Genomic DNA, 25,050 nt, shown 5'->3' with positions numbered 1-25,050 from the left:
AAGTTTTGTATAATTTGTACAAGTGGTTGGCGCGGTGACAATCAATCATGTTTTTTCTAGCGCTTGACAATAAATGTAAGGACTTGTGATTAAAAAACACTATTACTTTTTACACTTGTTTAAGCTTCTCTGCGTATATTTATTTCTTTGAATATTTGATTCAAATCTTGTAACATAGAGGATAGTCTTACGAAATGGTCCAAAAACCAACAGAGTTGAGTGTTATCTCACTTACCAGGTCTTTTTATATGTACAGTCGAGGAAATTGATTCTTTAGCAGTTAACGTGTCACTTTACAATGGACAGCTCTTACCATAAGTATGTACAGCCAAATTTACTTGAACCGCAAGTTGCTAAAGAATTAATTTCCGCGACCGTACTATATTTCATTATATGGACACCAAGTTAAATTCCATTACAGAACTGAAATAACCAAGTTTTACTCGAGAAGTGCGTCCATATTGGTTCTTTCGATCGGTCAAATCATTCGGCGCGCTCGCCCGGCAGTGCGCGAACATCTGACTTGCATCAATTCATTTACTTACTTGGGCTCTATAGCCTAGGTAAATAAGACTGACGACATTTTGACTAAAACACCAATATCTCCGTTCTGCAATGGAATTCCGCTTTGTGCGTATATAACGAGATGAAGTACATAGAAATACCTATCTAATGGCCTAACTCTCATCTCTGTTGGTTTCGGACCAAGTTCCATACAAAGTTGCCCATGGTTCTTTGAACGACTTCCTGATATCTGTTCCAGTTGAAATTTGGAGGACTTCCGTAATTCCGATGACAATGCAATAATATGCTAACATGGAGCTGATCTGATGATACAGATGGAAGGTAGCCAAAGGAACTCCTCGATGGAAGAACACCAACACATCGCGTTTAGGCCCATTAGAAAGGTCTCGAGAAGTACTTGGTAGACATGCATATGAGAAGAAAAGTACAGTCAGAAATTGTCACTTAGTATCAGTAATTTGTATTACACCTTATCCATATTTAATGGAATACATATTTTTACTGAAATTCGCCACGAGAAGGGAAACATAAACCGAAATTTTATAAAGTATTCAACCTTTCGTAAGCGTTAGGACTACAGCCCGCGTAGCCAACATGCCAATACTTAACGCTCCGTAGCGTAGCGTAGTCATCGCTCTCTATCACTCTTCCATATTGCGCGACAGTGATAGTTGCGTTTCGTTCATCACGGAGCGTTAATGATTGGCATGTTGGCTACTCGGGCTGCTGTGTTGCAGCGGGAAGCGGTCGATGTTACTGTTAATTTCCTTGATAAAATAATGGAATTTAATCAAATAACAAAGAGTGTATCTTGTTATTATCGTCTCGAGCACGAACAGGGAGTAGGTAATGAAACACCTTATTCATAAACGTGTAGTAAAGTTACGATGCCGGTAATCATCGGTTGTTCCTTTCCATCATACCAATGCAACTATACTGTTGTGAATGTGAAAGGGTGTTTAAGAGCAAGTTTGGCCTGGCCAGCCACATAAGAGCTCATAAGAGGAAAAACCCTTGATTGCTGAGGTCGCCGTCATCGAAATCGATGTGGAGTACTATATATATATATGAATAAGGGGGTAAAAGTGGCTAATTGCCATATCACACCTCCCCCGAAAGCTCCCATCATCGGGGTAGCAGAAGAAAAATTGAAACGCATACTAAACTTGTTTACAATTTTTCCTGATCTCAATACGAAAATTAGTAATAAATTATATATGGTACAATGGGGAAAAATCTTTATTTTTTTGGTTCTTATATGTCGTCGTTAGTGTCGTGGTCCATGTAAAACATGTGTGGTGTATGTATGTGTGTGTATGTGGCTAGATCATGGAAATTGATCATTACATTAAAACGCCTTTTGAGAGTTGATCACTTTTTAGGGTTCCGTAGTCAACTAGGAACCCTTATAGTTTCGCCATGTCCGTCTGTCTGTCTGTCTGTCTGTCTGTCTGTCTGTCCGAGGCTTTGCTCCGTGGTCGTTAGTGCTAGAAAGCTGAAATTTGGCATGGATATATAAATCAATAAAGCCGACAAAGTCGTACAATAAAATCTAAAAATTTAATTTTTTTGAGGGTACCTCCCCTACACGTAAAGTGGGGGTGAAATTTTTTTTTTCGCTTCAACCCTGGAGTGTGGGGTATCGTTGGAAAGGTCTTTCAAAACTAATAGGGGTTTTCAAGAAACATTTTTTGATGAAGTGAATATATTCGGAGATAATCGCTCCGAAAGAAAAAAAATGTGCCCCCCCCCCTCTAACTTTTGAACCATAGGTCCAAAAAATATGAAAAAAATCGTGGAAGTAGAGCTTAAGAAAGACATTAAATGAAAACTATAGCGGACATGATCAGTTTAACTGTTTTTGAGTTATCGCAAAAAGTTTTCCCTTCATAGTAAAAAGACTTACTTTAATTAGGTACTGATTATGCAAATTTGCCTATTTGTTTAACTCGGGTGAAAGGTACCGTTTCATCCCTTGGTTAACAATTTACTATACTTTAAGCTCCAGTTTAGCTTATTGTGACGGAAGAGTAACTACGGAACCCTACACTGAGCGTGGCCCGACATGCTCTTGGCCGGTTATTGATATGGTTAGGTTGGGTTTGACTTGTTCATGATGTAACCACACCGTAGCCGTTCACACAACAGCCTTTTTACAAGCTTTTATTTACTTTCACCTGATCGTCATCTGTTTGTAATCAAATCTTGCAAGTTAAATTTGATCCACTTCCCGGTTTCCGATTGAGTTAAAAATTTGCATACATATGTAAGTCGGGTGACAATGCAATATTATGGTACCATCGAGCTGATCTGATGATGGAGACAAGAGGTGGACATAGGAACTCTGTGATAAAACAACGCAACCTAATTGTGTTTGGGGCTTTTAGACTTTGCTCGATGAGTATTAGTTGCCTGTGGAAATAAAAGTACAGTCAGCGATAACAGCTTGTACCAAAAATGAAATTTTTGCCAAAAACTTATTATTAATTATTGACTTAATTATAAATAGTACACAATAAAATTCACAAGAAATGATCAGTTCTAAAATCTAGTGACATATGTATGGCGTTGGCGACAGCAATTGACGAACGATTTTGAAAATTGCTTAATTTATCAACTGATATTGACATCGCTATTATTCTTAGCATTCTGACTTCATGACATTGCAAGCCCTTAGGCTCTCTACCCCCATCGAATGGAGGCAACTCAATTGGCGGCAACCTGCAGACAGTTTCCATTTTGTACAAATTAAATTGTGCCCACCGCTTCTAGCCAAACACCTGTATATTTTGTGTAATGTGTTCTTTAAATTTGATTTGGCAGAATGGGGATCGATTTATAGCAGGTATGTGGAGACGGGTGGGGAAATTGGTTGACAATCAGTTTTGTACAGGGGTACGGAAAAAAGGAGCGGTTATCGTTTAGCAGTCTTATGTAGATGTTGTAGAGAAAAGGACGTTCTTGGTTGAAGAAATGTCACTTGTATGTGGGTATGTGGTATCTCAAAGCTGACTTTGTAACGCTTTTTTGTGTACAATCTACTTTGTAAATAGATTGAATAGAGTTGACAATTTTTTTAATAATTCTAATTAATGCCTCTTGTTAATGTATCTGAACTTTATAAAGTGAAATAGATATCATACACTAAAAAATACTACATAGAAAAACACAAATCAAAAAAAAATATTACATAAAATAATTTGATTTTCTCCATAGTTGAACCTGAACTTGATTAAGTTTCACCTAAAGATCTTAATTTCTAATATCTTTTTCATATTTTTTGGTATTTGAATTTGGTTGTAATTATAGTTCTTTTTCAACTTCTTACCTAATTAATGCTTTTTAATCAGTTATCAATAATCACAGGTTACAATTAAAATATACATCTAAACATAAAGTAATGCTTATAAATTGAAAAAAAATTAACATAAATTGCGTTCGTGCGAAAATTTGCATATTACGTTACTATGTCGAACATTTTAAGGGCCATATGTACTGTAAAACGTTGTACGATACATGTGCGAATAGGTAGGAATTACATATGACCCTTTAAATTTTCAAATATTAAATAAATTCCTAAGAACCTTCCGTATACAATTACCAGATAACATCTCAATCGGTACTCAAGAAATCAAACATAACCACTCAATGAACACTCGCAAGCTATCATTATTACCACTTACAAACTTTAATTGTAAATTTAATCAAATTCATACGTATAAAATGTATGGAATAGGTTCCGAGTCGAGTAAATGGAATGAAAAAGTAGATTATCGGACAAATTGGAGCAAACGTCGCTAATGACACTCGGCCGTGTCAACAGGCGTTAGAAAGAAATTAAAGAATGGAGCGGCAAGCGTGAGTCGGGGCGTGGGTTTCTGGTTGTTCTTTTATTTAATTTAACGCTGCGCTCCAGAACAAAGGTAGTCGAAGTAGCTCGGAAAGCGGCCAAGCTAAAGTGGGACTGGGCTGGATACGTCTGCCGCATGTCGAGTGAGCTGTGGGCCAAGATCGCCACAGAGTGGCAGCCCTGCTCAAAACGAGGACAGGCAGACACGTCGGCGATGGCGAGTTGAGTTTCTAAAGGAACGGCCATAGATAGCGCCAGCATAGGTTTCCATGTGCCTAGTTTTGTTCTAGGAGATTTGGCTTAAAGGGTCCATCCAAGTCCATAACATTCAAAAAAACCTATGCTGGTAAGCATGCTTCATTCTAGACCGCATCGACACTTACCAATCAGGTGAGATTGACATTAAAACCCTTTAAATAAAGTGTCTACTTCCTCCTCGCGTTGTCCCGGCATTTTGCCATGGCTCACGGCCTGGGGTCCGCTTGACAACTAATCCCAAGATTCGGCGTAGGCACTGGTTTTTACGAAAGCGCCTGCCATCTGACCTTCCAACCCAGAGGGACTACGCTTTACTGGGATTAGTCCGGTTTCCTCACGATGTTTTCCTTCACCGAAAAGTGACTGGTTACTATCAAATGATATTTCTTACATAAGTTCCTAAAAACTCATTGGTACGAACCGGGGTTTGAACCCGCGACCTCCAGATTGCAAGTCGCACGCTCTTACCGCTAGGCCACCAGCGCTTGATAAAGTGTATTGTCAGAAATTTAATATTTGATATAAGCTTTTATTACCGATTTTGCGTGCTGACCGGAATAAAAATAAGACTCGGACTCTTTATGTCTAGCATATAGCTGTATAAGTGAATTAACCTACAGGCATCTATAGACAGATTGGTCTCTCGTCTTATTGTAGCTTATTCAACGTTGTTCAGAAACTGCAGGGTTCCCACAACACGCTACGGACCCCTGCACGCCCGAAGGCATATCGCAGACTGGGAGTAAATTAGTTTGTACAGGCAACCTCCAGGGCAACCTGCTATATGTGACATCGCAGGGTATTAGAGTTCATTGAAATTGATAATTCCTGGCTTTTAGGCAATATTTTTCTTCTATTTTACACACTGAAGTAAATATGAAGATATATTTGGGGATAATCTTACACAGATCAACCTAGCCTCAAACTAAGAAAAGCTTGTACTATGGCGACGATCTTTTTCTTCTTCTACGCGTTGTCCCGGCATTTTGCCACGGATCATGGGAGTCTGGGGTTCGCTTGACAACTAATCCCAAGATTTGGCGTAGGCACTGGTTTTTATGAAAGCGACTGCCGCCATCTGACCTTCCAACCCAGAGGATAAACTAGGCCTTGTTGGGATTAGTCCGGTTTCCTCACGATGTTTTCCTTCACCGAAAAGCGACTGGTAAATATCAAATGATATTTCGTACATAAGTTCCGAAGTACTCATTGGTACGAGCCGGGGTTTGAACCCGCGACCTCCGGATTGCAAGTCGCACGCTCTTACCGCTAGGCTACCAGCGCTCGGCGATGGTGACGATATTTTATGGCGACGTCATACATACTTTGTAAATAAATACATACTTAGATACATAGTCATGCACATGCAGAAAGATTTTGATAGCACACGGAGCGCAAGTGTTATTTATACGTCAATTCATAGAAGTTTGATGTCTAAAATAACACTTGCACTGCGTGTGCCATCAAAATCGTTGTAGACTTGTCTTGATTTGACTTTGGGAGATCGTCAGTATCTTAATAGAGTAGACGTTGTACAGTCAAAAGATTTAATCTGTGACCCATTTCGTACCTTGTCACAGTGACAAACAACATGAAAGTCGATAGAGACATCATACTATTGTCACTGGGACAAGATACAGCGAAATGGGTCACAAATTAAACCTTTTGATTGTACGATGGAATAAAATTAAATCATAATACACATTTTAATCAGTGATTTAGTACGCAACTCTAGCTGAAAGTCAAAAATGTTAGTAATAATCAGTGATATTTGTATCCGTGACACGTGGTTTCACTTCGACTAGGTATCACTGCGGGACTTGCGGGGCTGCGGGGAAGATGGCGGCGACACCTAAGCATTGCTCACACATGGACGTTTTAACGCGTATAAACAAAGTTGTAGATGACGCCATAGTTTTGGACGTGTAGGGGTGTGGCCATATTTTCGGGCTGGCCATTTTTTTTTTTATGGAGGATAGGCAGGCGTTTGACCACGATCACACCTGATGGTAAGTGATGATGCGGTCTACGGTGGAACACGCTTACCTATGAGATACCTATTTACTCTAGCCTTGAAGAGAATCAGATTGTACTCATATTCGACCCAGGTACCTTATTTTTATTTAATTTATAACAAAGTTTAATTGACTTTTTATTGTATGTATGTATAAACTCTTTATTGTACAAAAGACAAAATATAAATATGGCACAGGATAAGCAGTACAAAGGCGAACTTATCCCTTTAAGGGGTTTCTTCCAGTTAACCTTTGAGTTGATGTCTATTTTAATCCTATGTTAATATAATTTGTATTGTGTGGACCATTGTTGTCTATAAATAAATAAATTGATTGATATTCGAATATAATCGAATTTAAACTAGCGTCACACATACTTACATTAAACTAATTCTACGGATTCCACTCACGATTAATTGCTCGCAATGTTAGTGTTTGAGAAAGGAGACCTAGGCCCTCCGAAACATGTCGCGCGAGTGACTAAAAACACATGAGTGGAATCCGAAGAATTAGTTTAATGTTGCATAAATAAATAAATATTCATAGGACATTTTTACACAAATTGCCTAAGTCCCACAGTAAGCTCAATAAGGCTTGTGTTGAGGGTACTTAGACAACGATATATATAATATATAAATATTTATAAATACTTAAATACATAGAAAACACCCATGACTCAGGAAAAAATATCCATGCTCATCACACGAACAAATGCCCTTACCAGGATTTGAACCCGGGACCATCAGCTTCGTAGGCAGGGTCACTACCCACTAGGCCAAACCGGTCGTCGTGTTAGTCTTCTTACATTTATAAACAAGTGTTCCGCATTTTAAATCAACCCAAGTGAATAAATCGATTCAATTGGAGAGAAACGCGGAAGACAGTCAGCGCCGCGTTATGCTCAGCGTAATGAGGGCTTTATAGCGATAGCTGATTGAGTTTTTCTACTCGATTCACCAACAATATCTTAACTGTCTGTTAAATAAATTGTATAATTTGAGCTTGAGTTTTGTGGCAGTTGTGGGGAATCGGAGATCACACTTAATTGGTAGGTATTCTGTTGCAAAACGCTCGGCGAGGTTTGGGAATAGGGAGTTATTGCTGTATTCCGCCGCTAGAGTGCAGCACTATTAGCACCTTTCGTTAAGAGGCTGTCAACACCCAATGTCCTTGAAATTGATGTTACTTAAACAGTTTTTTGAGAAAGACTATTTTGTTTTAGTCAAGTAAGAAAAATATATGTTCATATTAATTATATTTCAAAGACCGTGGTTGTACTCGATACATGATTGAACGAAATCGGCTCGATAGAAAATAATTGCAAAGATTGGTCTTAAAATCACAATTAAACGGTTCTATGTCATTATTGTTTTGACTTATGGGTCTGCAATTAAAATCACAATTTCAAAACATTTATATCTAAACCGCTGTTGAGTAAAATATTACACTAATAATCCACTTTTTTTTATTTAAATATTTTGCCCAGTTACATGCGACAGCGCTATCTCATTTACTCAGATACAAATAGACAGTGTGCGCGCTTTAGGTATTGACAGCCTCTTAACCATAGAGTAACTTAAACATAATATGTTATGACAAGTTTTCACAGATAATAAAATATTTTTGTTTACCTTTGTAAACCGGGAAACACGAACATCGAAATTTAGTTATCTGTCTCTTCATTGCTCGAATATCTAAGAGTGATAGAGAGATTAGATAACGAGATTTCGATTTTCTTGTTTCGCGGTAGAGCCTCAGATTGTGATGGATTGTGGTACTGGCGCACCCTACGCAGAGTTTCGCGTAATATTCCCCATTGCTTTGAGAAGCAAAGTCTGTCACTTTAAAAATATCTTTTTATCAAAAATACTTCTTGGCTCTGTTTATAGCAAAAATCAAAAACACAATTCATTCATTTATTTATTTTTGTAGGAATCATTCGTTGAAACTTACGAACTATACATGCTTATAATTTAACTAAAATAAATAAAATATAGGATATAGGACATGTCAGCAATGTATGAAAGCCAAAAATAAAACGATTTGAAAACATTATTTTTGAAGTCAAGAATGAATTCCGAAAATGAGATGCTGTCTTGCAATGTATTCAGCGACCATCGATAGACAGAGCGATTATGATTTCTTTGTAGACGACTTGAAATTCTAAGAGTATTTAGAAATAGCACGAGAAAATTATTAGAAGAACGTAGACAGCAGTTATGTATATTTTGACACAATTTCTATTCAATAAATCAAATAGAATTTTTGAGAAGTATTTTATATTAATACCATAGTGGTAGATTTTGACATTTCGAAAAAAGAAACTAATTTGACTAGTCAGGAAAATGGTATAGGTAAAAAACTTAAGTAAGTCACCTGTTGTATGTAGTTGTGACGTGTTCGAATAGACAATACATGTTTAAAAGACACACACAAACAAAACAAATGTCTATTCGAACACGTCACAACTACATACAACAGGTGACTTACTTAAGTTTTTTACCTATAAGTAGTTTATTGTGCTGACAATGGCTGACAGCAATTGACAGTATTTGATTATACGTTACGTAAGCCAACGCGTGCTTATCAACATTATTTTGACCAATAAATCTATTGCTTATTTGAGACGGGCCTTATAAATTATTTCAGCTCAGTTTTGAGATTAATACCGAAAATGTATTTAGGTTAACACTATTTAAGCTCCTAGTTCTAATCTCAAATCTCGCAATCAAGTTCAACATCGCCTACAATTCATTGCATTAACCTGGGCACCCGAATTAGGCGCTGCACAAAATGCAATCAGTTCACCGTTTTCCTCATGCAAATCTCAATTTCCGGGCCAGTGTGCCCGCCATTTCTTACGCTAATAAAACCTGCACCGACCGACGTGTTTTCCTGATGAACGCCAAATGTCGTTATGACAGCGCACGGCGCCATTTAACGCCTATTTGGTTCCAATTTCAAATCTGGCGCGCTCCCCTGCGGTTCCGGACGGCGAATGGGGCATAGATAATGCCGTTTTGTTTTAAGTGTAAATGACTTTCGCCGTTCAGCCAGAAAGTTACTGTTAGTTTAGCAAGTTTTATAAAAAATTCAAGATATAAGCAGGTAATTAAAGTAGGGAACTACTTTGAGATTTTTTATACACGTTGGAATTATCGGCGTATTATGTAGTGTAAGTTTCTTTTAACATGTAAATTACGCGAGATATTTAGCCAAAAAGTGATTTCAAGAATTTTAAGCTATTACATGATAAATTGAAATTAATTAATAAGCTCATAGACGAATTTATTTTTCTTTCAATATTGAATGTTATGTGGCATGTTTCAGTTGTAATAAAAGGGATGGTATAGGTGTTTTTAGGGTTCCGTAGCCAAATGGCAAAAAACGGAACCCTTATAGATTCGTCATGTCCGTCTGTCTGTCCGATTCTGTCACAGCCACTTTTTTCCGAAACTATAAAAGCTATACTGTTCAAATTTGGTAAGTAGATGTATTCCATGAACCGTATTATGATGTTTACACAAAAATAGAAAAAAAAACAATAAATTTTGGGGGTTACCCATACTTAGAACTGAAACTCAAAAAATCTTTTTTCATCAAACCCATACGTGTGAGGTATCTATGGATAGGTCTTTAAAAATGATATTGAGGTTTCTAATATCATTTTTTTCTAAACTGAATAGTTTGCGCGAGAGACACTTCCAAAGTGGTAAAAAGTGTGTGCCCCCCCCCCCCCGTAACTTCTAAAATAACAGAATGAAAAATCTAAAAAAAATATATGATATACATTGCCATGCAAACTTCCACCGAAAATTGGTTTGAACGAGATCTAGTAAGTAGTTTTTTTAATATGTCATAAATGGTACGGAACCCTTCATGGGCGAGTCCGACTCGCACTTGGCCGCTTTTGTTTTTTTTTACTGCCACAAATATCTGTCCAAATTACATTGAAATTCTACTTGAAGCTTTGGAAGTCGTAGTTTTTAATCAATATCGGAATTTTAGGCTGATAGACTTGCAGCTATGTATTCACGGAATGGGGCCAAGACTTCAATCTGTGGAATTTAAATAAAAATCCCGCTCTCATCAGCGTTTGGCGTATAAACCGCTCACGTAGGAGTTTTATCCAAATTTCATTTGGATAGACCGCTTTGTGAATGGACAAATAGAAATAAAAATGGTTACGTTGTGGGCAAAAAGGAAAATGAAAGAAATCAATATGGCCGAAACAGAGGGGTGGCTGTGGCGTGGGCAAAGAGACGGTTCTACTGCCAAGAAAATTGTTTTTACGATGCTCCGGCGTTCCATTTGTTGTGAGTAATGTTACTTGCTTTTAAGTATTATGGAAGCTGATTGTAATTTGCTGATAACAGCAGTGAAGCTGTGGGAATTTGTCGAACTCTTCGGTAACCAAGAGCAAAAATTTGATTAGAATCAGAGCAAGAATAAGACATAAGTTTCTAGTTAGAGAAAGAGATTTTTAATGAGATTTTATAGATATTTTACAATTGAAAACGCATTTTTTCGAGATTTCTAAAACTTTACTTCAATTCTTTATGACTGAGGCCTGTAATACATTACATATAAGTTATATAGTCTGTCAAGCCATTTCCGTCGGTAGAAAAAAGCGGCGAATTTAAAAAATGTAGGCGCGAAGGGCTATCGCTTATCGTCCCAAAGAAAATTTAAAATCCCCCCCCCCCCCCCCTTTTCTACTGACAAACTTATTTGACCGATTATAGTTATGCTTTAGGTTTTATTATATCTAGCATAAAGAATCGCGTCAAAGTATACCATCTGAGGGCCTACCGCGAACCACGTTCGACGTGTTGCCTCTCTGTCGCACTTGTAAATTCGTACGTAAGTGTGACAGGGAGACAACACGTCGAACGTGGTTCGCGGTAGGCCCTCTGACTTCATATGTAGTTAATGTTTTTGATTAGAAAATTAAATGGTGGTTGCTTTACATTACACTATCGGCCCGATTCGAAGAATGATTAAGACACGTTTAAGATCTTGGAAAGATCTTTAAAAGATCGATAAGACATGTCAAGATTGACGTTTATTTCGATTCCGCTGTGTATGGAAGGTTAAGGAACGCAATCTCCATAGGCAGAACTTATACAAAAGTGTCCAGGGTCAGCTATAAATAATAGTTCCAAATCTCTCCAGAGTAGCGCTAGAGTAGCTAAGAACCTAGGGCTATGATTTGATTCTTTTTCCTAGTATTCTTGGTATTGTAGCGCCACCTATTTAAGGTTTTTTGATGTCACTTTTTGGTATATGGAGATTCCATTCCTTATCTCCACCTTCCGTACCGCTGTGATCCCAGGAAGATCTATCTACGATTTTTGTAACGTCAAAGTGACATTGGTTGCCCATATCGAGCTGCTTCTACCAATTATACGACATACAAACGATATATAATCTTATCGCTTATCGTTATCGTATCTCATTCTTCGAATCGGGCCGTATATATTATAAGTATCATAAGAAACTATCAACAGGACTGCAATAAAATCGAACTATTGAATTCTATTCCATTTCATACAAACGCGTCTGAAAACACAAACACCACCACAATAGTCAACACAATCCGCGCGGGTAAGCGGCCGGGAAGACACATAAATAATATCGGTAAATAAGAGTAAAATATTGAGAACTGTCGCGGCTGGATACCCATCCGGCCCGGGCGGATATAGGCGAGCGCGGGCGCTATACGCATTTAGACAATGTCAATGCTTTTTAGGGTTCCGTAGTCAACTAGGAACCCTTATAGTTTCGCCATGTCCGTCTGTCTGTCTGTCCGAGGCTTTGCTCCGTGGTCGTTAGTGCTAGAAAGTTGAAATTTGGCATGGATATATAAATCAATAAAGCCGACAAAGTCGTACAATAAAAATTTTAGTGTAGGTACCTCCCCTACACGTAAAGTGGGGGTGAATTTTTTTTTTTTTGCTTCAACCCTACAGTGTGGAATATCGTTGGAAAGGTCTTTCAAAACTAATAGGGGTCTTCAACAAACATTTCTTAATAAAGTGAATATATTCGGAGATAATTGCTCCGAAAGAAAAAAAGAATGTGTCCCCCCCTCTAACTTTTGAACCATAGGTCTAAAAATATGAAAAAAATCTTGAAAGTAGAGCTTAAGAAACACATTAAATGAAAACTATAGCGGATATGATCAGTTTAGCTGTTTTTGAGTTATCGCAAAAAGTTTCCCCTTCATAGTAAAAAGACGTACATCAACAGTTCATCCCTTGGTTAACAATCTACTATACTTTAAGCTCCAGTTTAGCTTATTGTGACGGAAGAGTAACTACGGAACCCTACTCTGAGCGTGGTCCGACAATGCTCTTGGCCGGTTTTTATAAAGTGTCTTTGGACACTATAAGACTTTGTGTTTGTGTGCTTTTGTTTGTCCAATACGAACGATTAAATTGTTACTTTTAGCTTGATACAGAGGTCACTAGATACTGGTCTCCACACTAGGCAAAGCCTGTATCGTGGTTACCAGTTTAAAGATACTTAAATATAACAATTTTGACACAAACCATTTTTTTTACATGCAAGTTTCTTTTTTTTTAGATATATACACTATGTATCCATTTAAATTGCTTGAGCATAAAGGTGCACAAGTTAATATGTACTTTATTAGGGTTCCGTACCCTAAGGGTCAAACGGGACTGAGACTTCGCTGTCCGACCGTCCGTCTGCCACCAGGCTGTATCTCATGAACCGTGATAGCTAGACAGTTGAAATTTCACAGATGATGTATTTCCGTTGCTGCTATAACAACAAATTCTAAGAACAAAATAAAATAAATATTTAAAGGGGGCTCCCATACAACAACCATATTTTTTTTTGCCGTTTTTATAAATAATGGTACGGAACCCTTCGTGCGCGAGTCCGACTCGCACTTGGCCGGTTTTTAAAACTATTTTTCCATGGACATTGTTGGCGGGAAAACATTTACTTTCTTTTAAAATCTACTTACTAATAGCTCTTTCGGCTATAGACCTCGCGTTAAACTTAGAAAATTCAAAATTAAGAAAATACTTAGTTCGTTGATTCGTTATCACAGTGAGCTCACAATAGTCTTAAGCGCTATATGTAGACGCTTTTGGCGTCTAAGTCTCTTAGACAAAAACTGGATCGACTAAAAACATTTTATTTAATCATAGAATCGAGTCACAAAATTTCACGAGAATCGGTTAATAATTACGACCTGTACCCCTATGTAAATTTGATCGACATCATAACGTGACGAACGCGTTTGCGTTAAGTCTCATTTTGTATAGGATTTTGAGTTTCCAAAACGTCCCGCTTGGCGCGCTCTTTCTAAATCAACTACAAAATGAGACTAAACGCAAACGCGTACCGTAAAACGCTGCAACTTTGCCTGGATTTTGACGTTTTTTTCTTATATCTGTGAACCTATTTTTCATTATGAGTTTCATGAGTATTAGTCGGAAAACATACCCTATGCCTTACCAGATAACACTCAAATCTCATTACCTAATCATACTGTATTTCCGATTTACAAGCAATCAAAGTGGCAGGCAAAGTTGTAGGCCTAAGACGTAACTTTGCCTAGACGGATATCTCCATAAATAATGTGTTGCTATTTGCAATAATATTTACTCTTGTGCATGAGACATTATGCTTGTCCCTGACAGTCAAATTATGGCCATAAGCTTAATACTTTTTTTTTCACATGCAATAGGTAAAGTTGTAGCAGGTTCCACAAACTTTCTATACAAAAATATCGTTAACTGTAGGGTTGTGCCAAAAAAATATTATTATTAAAAAAATCTATTTATATTGTTAGTTACAAAATAATCAACAAACAAATGTAATATATTGTTGTTTGATTTCTTTTTCTTTTATTATTTAATAATTTGAACTTATTTTAATTTTTTTATTACAAGTTGCATTGCAGATACACTATTTTGCTAATTTTCAGTGCATTATTATAGTGTAAAGTTCTATTTCATTGTAAAGTTCTAATCACCCATCACCTTTGAACTCCAATTGTAATCGACCTGACACCTGACAACCCAGATTTCGATAAGAAAGATAACTGCAAGACAAATCAAATGAGCCTAAACACAGTGGGTTTATTATGTGTAGTTTAGAAGTTGCTATTTTCGGTCTCCATCATCAGACCATCTCGATGGTACCATAAACATTGCATTGTCACCCAAGTTACATAAGTATGTCAAACACCTCAATTGGTCGCTAATAAGTGGTTGAAAATTGATTGTAAACATACAACATAATTATAATACAATAAATATACAATTGCAAGTAACTACAATAAAAATATAATAACAGATTGCAATAAGTTTTTTTTTATAATTTTCATTTTAATACCCATAAGTTTTTTTTGTTAACGTTAGTTTATTATTGCATTGTCAGCAGATCTACATAGGTACCCACACAGAAAGTCGGTGAAAATCGACTTGCAAAATTTGACTTAAACAAACAAACATTGCAAGTTAATAAAAAGCTTGTTATAAATAAACTAATTTAAGCAGTTTAGGCAAGCTTATTTTTACTCTTTTCTGTACATTTATAAAATTCAGCTAGTGACAGCCCTAGACCCAGGCAAAATTGTGTCATTCAAGTTTCCAAAACACTGCCCAATATTGCCTAGTACGTTATTATGCTGAAATCATGTCCTTTTCTTGAAAATATTAAACTTACGGGAAATAGACAGTCTTTACTTACCCTGGGACGTTACCACTTCTCAAAAAACACCTTTTTCGTAGATAAAAATTCAAAAGTTGCGAGACACTAAAAAAATGTTGCCACTCACGCCGACTTATGATACGTAACTGGCGGAACAACAATGGAGTTACCATTGTAAAAATATGAAATATGTGTTGCCAGAATAATGAAAATTACTATCAAATGGTAAAAAACAAGAAAAAACTAAGCAAATTCGAGAGATCGTAATTGAAATGAAATAGGCAAAATTGAGCTTAAATGGCAAAGTTGCAGCATTTTACGGTACGTCACGTTTCGAAATCGAATTTATTTAGTAGATAACACCGGACATACAAACAAAAGTACAATGCCCGAGTTAAAACGGCCAATTCAAACTATTACACAGTTAAGTACCTATAAATATATTTTTTCACCACACCAACTGGTAAAGGCCCTCTTGATTGTTCAAAAACGAATGAGAAAGTTGCATTTTATCCACATGTGGGCAAAGTAATCAGATACAAATTTTGAGTTGTTTCCTTATCTTAGCTAGTAGAAATGACTTTAAAATGATGATTTTGAATGATAATTTTTTTATTACATTCATTTGGATTTGATTTAATTAGAATATTTTGGTATTCTATAGTTAATAGTTTCCTCGCGATGGTGGGGTGATTTTTTTTGTGTTTCACTCGGAGGTAAAGTTTGTTTAACCCTCGTGCCTTGAAACCCCCGCAACGCTCAAGATTCCATTCCTCGAACCACTCGCTACGCTCGTGGTTCAATTTTGGAATCTTTCGCTTGCTCGGGTTTCAATATTAGCACGAGCGGTTAAACAACAACTTTGCCCCCTTGTAAAACAAATAACTATTGTATATATATACAATAGTTATTTGTAATAACTAATTTCTATTTTCACTCGAATTTACGAGCAGGTATTTGAAAATATGACTTCTTTGAGTTGGTGAGTGAGAATAGTATTTTATTATTGATGAGCGTTTCTTTTTTTGCCATTTTTTTTATGTAGCCTTTTTTACTACTTTTGTGTTATTTCTAGTCAGGAACGCGAGGCCTTTTCATCCTTATAGGAGAAAAAAGTTTCCATTCCAAAATTTCCACACATTTTTCAAACTTTCTTTTTTGTTACTACCATGGAAACTACATGGAGAAATGGTAATACAATAAGAAACTTTTTTTATTCCATTAGGATTGAAAGAGCTCGTAATTCTAAGTAGAAATAACACAAAGTTTATAAAATAATACAAAATTAATGAAAGTGCCATTTTTTTCAAGAAACGTTTTGATAATGTTTTATTATGTTAACGCTGTCACACTATTTTATATAATATTATATGTAATAACTGCCAGAGAAGAAGCACCAGGCATAGAAAAATAAATAATCCAAAAAATCCGATTATAAAAGGTAATTCAAATGACATTTGACACCGTTCCGTTTTTCGCCGCATTTGGAATAATAATGATGTTAATAAATTAAAATGATAATATGTAGGCATATTATTGACGACCGGTCTGGCCTAGTGGGTAGTGACCCTGTCTATGAAGCCGATGGTCCTGGTTTCGAATCCCGGTAAGGGCATCTATTTGTGTGATGAGCACAGATATTTGTTCCAGAGTCATGAATGTTTTCTATGTATTTGCATATTATAATTATATATCGTTGCCTGCGGTGGCAGCATGGTTCTATTTTTATCACTTGTCACTATGTCCGTCACTTTGCGCTTACATACTTGTTAGAACGTGACAGGCATGGTGACAAATGATAAAGAGCCGACCTTATTAGCCCTACTGAGTAGTGAGTACCCACAACACAAGCTTTCTTGAGCGTGGGACTTGGTCAATTTGTGTAAGAATGTCCCTATAATATTGATTTTATTTTATTCTAATTCTCTATGAATATTTCCACCCTCTTAAACCCCAGCCATTGACTGAAAACCCTTTAAAGAAAACACAATCAAACATACAAAAAGGACACACGTTTTGCATATAACCGATTCATTCGATATTGTCCTCGCTTTGAGACGGCAAAGCCGTTCCGCGCGACGGCGCACAATCGCTGCGATTAACTGTCGCAACAAAAACGCACAAAGACCTCATGAGTGTGTGGAGCCCTAATCGGATCGCGAAGCACCGCCTGTTGTATATCCGGTGGCTTTCTGACCAGGGAGGTAAATGCGCTAGATGAAGAACCAATATTTCAAATTAGGTTTTTTAGGTCAGTGATTTGCCACCGAGGCGAATCAGAACGTTTGAATATCCGCTGGTATTTTTTTATACTACGTCGGTGGCAAACAAGCATACGGCTCGCCTGATTGTAAGCAGTCTATACGTAGCCTATATACGCCTGTAACTCCGGAAGAGTTACATGTGCGTTGACGACCTTAACACTCCGTACCCTCGTTGAGATTTGGCAACCTCACGGGCAGGAACACAATACTATGAGTAGGGTCTAGTGTTATTTGGCTACAGTTTTCTGTAAGGTAATGTAATATTTCAAATAGGACCCGGGTATGTCCTTTAACTATGCCCTAAAGAGAGTTATGGGCACTGTGAATGTCATCTCGCTTTGTGTGGTAGGGCACAGCACAGCGGATGTCATTCCAGATCTAGAGCAGAGCCCAACTGGGGAAGTACCTCCACCTTACAGAAAACCGCAGCCAAATAACACTAAACCCTACTCATAGTGTTGTGTTCCTCCCAATGAGTAAGGTTGCCAGAGCTTAACGAGTGTGCGGAGTGATGGTCGGCAACGTGCATGTAACTCCTCTGGGGTTGCAGGTGTACATAGGCTACGGAGACTGCTCACCATCAGGCGGGCAGTATCCTCTTTTGCCACCAACGTAGTATATTAAAAAAAGCCATTTCTAGCAAGCCATAGTCACGTCTTGACCGGCCGGGCCCGCGCGGGAATAAAAAGGTATTAGGGCTCGGTTAGGGACGATTTGTATGGAGCTTAGTCATACCTATGCTCGCAACTTGAATTTTTAGCATGTTTCAGTGGCGGCCACTTTTTGAACAATGGGTAGAAGTGGTCTGTCCATTTATAAATGTGGAAAACACTTGGAATCCTATTGCTCCCTAAATGATTGTGTATGTGATCATGCAACACAATGAGTACTTATATTAAAAACACAAGGAGGTTATAGTAAAAATAACAGATATTAATAGTTATTTAAGCAAATGGTCCATATGTACTGTAAAACGTTGTACGATACATGTGCGAATAGGTATTTTTTTTATACTACGTCGGTGGCAAACAAGCATACGGCCCGCCTGATGGTAAGCAGTTTCCGTAGCCTATGTACGCCTGCAACTCCAGAGGAGTTACATGCGCGTTGCCGACCCTAAACCCCCCTCCCCCTCGTTGAGCACTTGTATCGTAATAGTACATTACGATTCAAGTGCGAAAAATAGGAAATTCGAAACAAGTGGCGGTTTTAAATCGACACGAGTTGCGAATTACCTATTCGCACATGTATTGTACAACGTTTTACAGTACATATGGCCCTTTAAATGTTGGACACAGTAACGTAATATCCTAATTTTCGCACTAGTGCGGTAAAGTAGCACCATATGTACTCTAAAAAATATTACAGTATATGTGGTGCTACTTTACCACCCTAGTGCGTGCGTGTCGATTTAAATCTGCTATCCGGACCAATTTTACTAGCTTTAAAAATATACCTAAAAGTTAACTTGGCGAAAACGAGTACTAAGTAGTTAACGGAGGTCTAATTAAAAAGACTAATGGGATGTATTTAGCAAAAATGTCCATCCAAGATTATGTTAGGATTTTTAGCGTGATGTTCAGGCTTTTGTCAGAGGGCCTACCGCGAACCACGTTCGACGTGTTGCCTCTCTGTCGCACTCGTAAATTCGTACGTAAGTGTGACTGGGAGGCAACACGTCGAACGTGGTTCGCGGTAGTCCCTCAGAATATTGCATTTTAAAACATTGCAACCCTATTTGCGCCTAACATGAGCATTCCCATAAAGTGACTAAACATTCCATAGGCATATATCAGAGAAGCTCTGTTTGAAATTAGACTTTAAGAACACAGTCGTAAGAGCGCAAAAAGAACACACCACACTAAGCTAGGTAATTGTCAACGGCAAAACAAGACAATGCTAAATCAATTACTGGCCCACAATTTGTAATGAAAGAGCCTTTATCGAGTTACCGCCGCCATTACGCGAAGAATCGGCACAAACGAACCATTGTCGGCGACACTAGCCGGCATTGTCTGCCGTTATCGCGCGGCGTCGGTTTTTGCCGGCCTTCCGTTGCCGATTGTAGACGCAGACTGTTAGGTAGGTTTAAACATATTCATAACATTTAAAATGTTCTTTTTAGGGATATGACTTTTACAGCAGTTTGGTTATGGTCATAGCAACTTAAGGTGGTTCGCTTTCTAAACAAAAAACAATTGCGTTTTATGAAGTCATTGCACACTACATAAATATGTGCGCATCTATCTACTTTCGAATATTAATTTGCACTAAATAAAAAAAAACCTTTGTTTTATACAGAAATCACGCAAAATAACGTTATATTTTTAATCAATGTAACACCAAAATAACGTTATTGCGTGATTTCTGTATGAAACAAAAAAAAACTATCAAATTAGCGCAAACGAGTATTCGAAAGTAGACAGATGCGCAAATATTTATGTTGTAATATTGTGTAATAACTTCATATTGTTTTTTGTATGGAAAGCGAGCCACCTTAAATTTTCAACACAGTAGGTTTTTTATCGTCGTGAAATTTTGAGATATTACACGAAGAATCGGCACAAACGAATCATTGTCGGCGACACTAGTCGTCATTGTCTGCCGTTATCGCGTGGCGTCGGTTTTTGCCGGCCTGCCGTTGCCGATGGTAGACTCGCAGGTTGGTTTAATAAGCAAATTACGGTTAACTGTTATAACAGAACTGCTATTGCACATTATTTTCGCAGTTTTACACAGTTTTTTTTAAGTTCTTTGTCTATTCGCAACTTTGGGAATAATACAATACACACACAATACGATATGTAAATTATAAACTCAGTCTATTTCAGTTCTTTATCTACTGTCGAGGCTTTTTGAGCAGAAGACGTGTAACAAAGTCGTTTCTTTGTATTATCAGTTATAAGTGTTATCATAATAAATAAAAATTGTGGACATATTTATTGTTTATCCACCGATATCTTTGAAGTCACGGAAAAAATTTAAAAAAATACATCATTGGACCTCTACCCTAAGACATAAAAATGAAAAAGCCTCGCAATAACACTTACGTCTCAAAAACATTTGTGTCAAGGGCTCTTATGATACACTTGCAACCTCACAGATGCCACTAGAACGTAGGCACAAACACCAACGAGTATTAAATTACAACAGCAAATATTTATTCCTTTCGTCATTGAATGTCGACCTCGCGCCCTTACAAAATCTTATCGCGATATTTGTTCAGTTTTTATTTTCACGATACACCTAGACAAATACTACTATACACAAAAGGATAGACACACTTTAAGTGAAAGGGGTAGGGTTGAAAATGGAATGGCTTTTCTTTTGTTAAGGGTAAGTTTAATGTGGTTTTTCATGGTTGTAGTCGGAGCGGAAATAAGCTTCTTTGTGACACTATCGGGCCGGATCGTCAACCGTTTCCTTTCTAAAGATTATTGTACTAGCAAATAAAAGTTATCGGTGGTAGTCTGGTGTTTGGTTGGTCTTTTGTTGTTTAATGAATATTGGGTGCGCCTATCGGGCAAATAAGAGGTTTGTTCGAGTCTTTGGGTCTTTGGACGTTACGAGATAAACGAGTTGATTCTGAAATGACAATATTTATTGACTGTTCGAGTAAACGAGTTGAATCTGAAATGACAATATTTTATTGACTGTTCGAGATAAGTACCGGTATACGTATAAGAATAAAACGAAATAAAAATATGGTGACAGTTCAGTTTAGTATGAAAAATTTAGTTCCAATGAAATTCCGCAATATGGCGCGTGATCACCAATCTCATCAAGATTCACTGTGGATTCTGCCTCAGAAATGTACCTATAGGAAATTGTCAGTGTCACATACTGTTAAGTTAATGAAATAGGCGTCTCAAAGCGCATTAAATACAGTAATTAATCTCTACAAAACCATAGACAATAACAAATTTTCCAATAAAGGCGAATCCTAACGCGGGGCTTTCATCGCGAGAGGGCCAAAATGGCAATTTTTCGAACATATCAACTGAATGCGATTAATTATGTCCATTGTAACGTATAGAACAAAAAATATATGGAACGTAACTAAGGAAGAAACCTGAAACCTCAAATGACAGTAATTTTAGTCGAACCAAGCAAACTTTGTATCGATCGTCACAAAATTCCATAAAAATCATATTTTTTATATAAAATAGACATAATCTGACACTCCCACACTTTGTTCTGTGCACTGCAAAGTTAACTTGATCCGATTCTAACCTCCACAACATAGACAATAACCATTTTCCAACAAAGGCGTTTCCGAGCGCGGGGTGTCATCGCGCGCGGGGCCGCCATAATGGCAATTTTTCGTACACATCGGCTGAATGCGATGAATGCCGGTGCCTCGTAATCGGGCCGCGACGTGCAAATTTGCCGCCTTTGTGCCGCGGCGGGGACGTGACGTGCATGCCGGAGTTCGGACGGGTGATTGTGCGCGGAGTTTGGACCTAAAGGGACCTATTTCGTGTCAGAAATATAAACTCACATCGTCCAGGGTTAGTCATTAACTTGGAGTTAACCGTTAATACAGGGTTAAATTGTACTGGTAAGCTAGCCTGGATGGCGCAAGTGACCCTTAATGAAAGAAGAAAAACACTGGACACTTTCGCTGAAAACGTTGTTAGGACATTATTACACGAATAGGACATTATTACACAAATTGACTAAGTCCCACAGTAAGCTCAATAAGGCTTGTGTTGAGGGTTGTGTTACACTTGTGTAGGGGTTTGTTAGAGTCGGACCAAGATAAGTTGGCAGCGATTTTGACACTTCAAAATCGCTGCCAACTTGCTATGCTTCATTCTTACTAGTCAAATCAGTTTCTTTTTTCCAGCTGTCAAAACGATTAGTCACTATGGAAGTTATATGAAAACTGTATAAGTAACATCACGGTCAAGTTACCTAGTTTTTCTGTACCCCTAGTGTAACTTTGATCGACATCATAACGTGACGAACGCGTTTGCGTTAAGTCTCATTTTGTATAGGATTTTGAGGTTCCAAAACGTCCCGCTTGGCGCGCTCTTTCGAAATCCAATACAAAATGAGACTAAACGCAAACGCGTACGTCACGTTTGGAAATCGAATTTAGTTACACTAGGGGTACTGGTGTCAATGAATAACTGCTGTCTACGTTTTTCTAATAATTTTCTGGTGCTATATTTTGTGCATGGTGTGAAATAATTTATTTTAAATAAAGACATCCCCATTGCAAACAGATTCTATGCGATTCTGACACGTATTCAGAGCCCTCTTTCAATCATAGTGATTCCTGAAGTTGTATTATTTGTTTGACGCCCCGAGCGGCGACGGTCCCGGAATCGGAATGAAAGGGTTCAGGTTCGATCCCGGCTGCAGTTTATACACGTTTTAATATTCCAATGAAACTTACGGCATGAGGAAGTCTTTTAAGGTTTTTCGACTAGTTTTGTGGTCGAGTCAATTGTGGTTACTATGGCAACGGCACTATTTCATAGGAATCATTGACATATATCTAAGCACGGGCCTTACGGGCATTAAGAATGGTGCCAGTACAGCGGTGTCACGCACACGAATTCGAGCCAATCGTGCAGTCTAACGCCACAACGCGATTGGTTGATGAGTTCGCATCAAGCGATCGATTGGTCGCAACTAGTTGCGTTAGACTGCACGATTGACTCGAATTCGTGAGTGACACCACTGAACTAGCACCATTTTTACGGCCCGATTCGAAAAATGAGATACGACAACGATAAGTTCTGGTTTAGATAAGTTCTTCTCATTTAGATATCGTTTGTATGTCGTATATTTGACAGAAGCAGCTCGATTCGGGCAACCAATGTCACTTTGACGTTAGAAATATCGTAGATAGATCTTATTGGGATCACAGCGAAATCGAAATAAACGTCAATGTTAACATGTCGTTTAGTTATCGATATTTTAAAGATCTTAAACGTGTCTTAATCATTATTCGAATCTGGCCGTTAGAAAGTAAAGTGGTAAAAACTTAAGGGGGCCACTGGTTATCAGTTCGCCGGAAGATATCGGCCTGTCACTTATTCGCAAAACCTGACAATCGCGAATAACTGACAGGCCGATATCGTCCGGCGAACTGGTAACCAGTGGGCCCTTTTATTCATGTTAGAATTTTATTTTGGTTTTGGCGTAGTTGAAGCGTCTCATTTAAGTCGTCTCTTAAGCGATAAGACCGCCTGTTGTTATCTCTATTAAATTGTCTTTGTTTGTTTCTGTACATTTATTGTCAACTATGTGAGGTGTTCCATAAAGAGCATTGTATTGTATTGTATTGTATTGTATTGTATTGTATTGTATTGTATTGTAGTGTATTGTATTGTATTGTATTGTATTGTATTGTATGGTATGGTATTGTATGGTATTGTATTGTATTGTATTGTATTGTATTGTATTGTATTGTGTCAGTGCAACGTTATTAATTAGTATTTATTTTATATTGGAAGTTGATTCAGTATTATTTATACGCAAGAAGCATGAAGGAGGTTTGTAGTGAATAGTATTATTATTAATCTTATTTACATAATAGCATGAAATCTGGGAGACCGAGTTTTGCTCGGAAAACACATAAAAACTCAAAAATACGCGTTTTCCCGGAGATAAGACCTAGCTAGATCGATTTTTCTCCCCCGAAAACCTCCATCCATATATCAAATTTCATCGAAATCGTTAGAGCTGTTTCAGAGGTCCCAATACAAGAATTGCTCGTTTAAAGGCAAAAAAGAGAGAAGGTAAAATAAAAATAAAATAATGATAGTCAAAGCTCAGCAGTGTCAGCTATTTTATTCATTGTTAATCTTCTTCCTCGCGTTGTCCCGGCATTTTGCCACGGCTCATGAGAGCCTGGGGTCCGCTTGATAACCAATTCCAAGATTTGGCGCAGGCACTAGTTTTTACGAAAGCGACTGCCATCTGACCTTCCAACCTAGAGGGTAAACTAGGCCTTGTTGGGATTAGTCCGGTTTCCTCACGATGTTTTCCTTCACCGTTTTCATTGGTACGAGCCGGGGTTTGAACCCGCGACCTCCGGATTTCAAGTCGCATGCTCTTACCGTTAGGCCACCAGCGCTTCATTCATTCATAAATGGATTTTATTCGTTGTTAATACTCGTAAGTACAATACAAACAGACAAATGTGACATACTCGTAATTAGTAAATCTACTTAATAATTAAACTAAACGAAAACTATGTATTAGGTACTTATCTAAACAATCTAAACAAACAAGTAGTAAATAAGAAAGTAGCGGTAGGTACAGTCAAATGTAAAAATATGGATGCACACATCTTACTCAAAAATATGTCCCATAGCTCTTTCTTATGTCGGCGAATTAAGACATATGGGATATATATTTGAGTAATTCTATGCACCCATATTTTTACGCTTGACTGTACTTAAACCAACTTATTTTGAATGAGAAG

General features: G+C 37.7%; 1 long non-coding RNA gene across 1 annotated transcript in view; it reads left to right on the top strand.

Annotated features, from left to right (window-relative positions):
• Positions 1–1,600: 1,600 nt before the first annotated feature.
• Positions 1,601–25,050, top strand: part of LOC133518159 (uncharacterized) — a 61,423-nt gene continuing 37,973 nt past the window's right edge. Inside the window, exon 1 of the long non-coding RNA XR_009799448.1 lies at positions 1,601–2,126. This is a non-coding gene — a long non-coding RNA (uncharacterized LOC133518159). The remainder of the gene's footprint in view (positions 2,127–25,050) is intronic.

The sequence above is a fragment of the Cydia pomonella genome, chromosome 5 (genome assembly GCF_033807575.1).
Source record: "Cydia pomonella isolate Wapato2018A chromosome 5, ilCydPomo1, whole genome shotgun sequence".
Lineage (NCBI taxonomy): Eukaryota > Metazoa > Arthropoda > Insecta > Lepidoptera > Tortricidae > Cydia > Cydia pomonella.
Note: the sequence above shows the minus strand (reverse complement) of the source record. Positions and strands in the feature narration are given on the sequence as shown.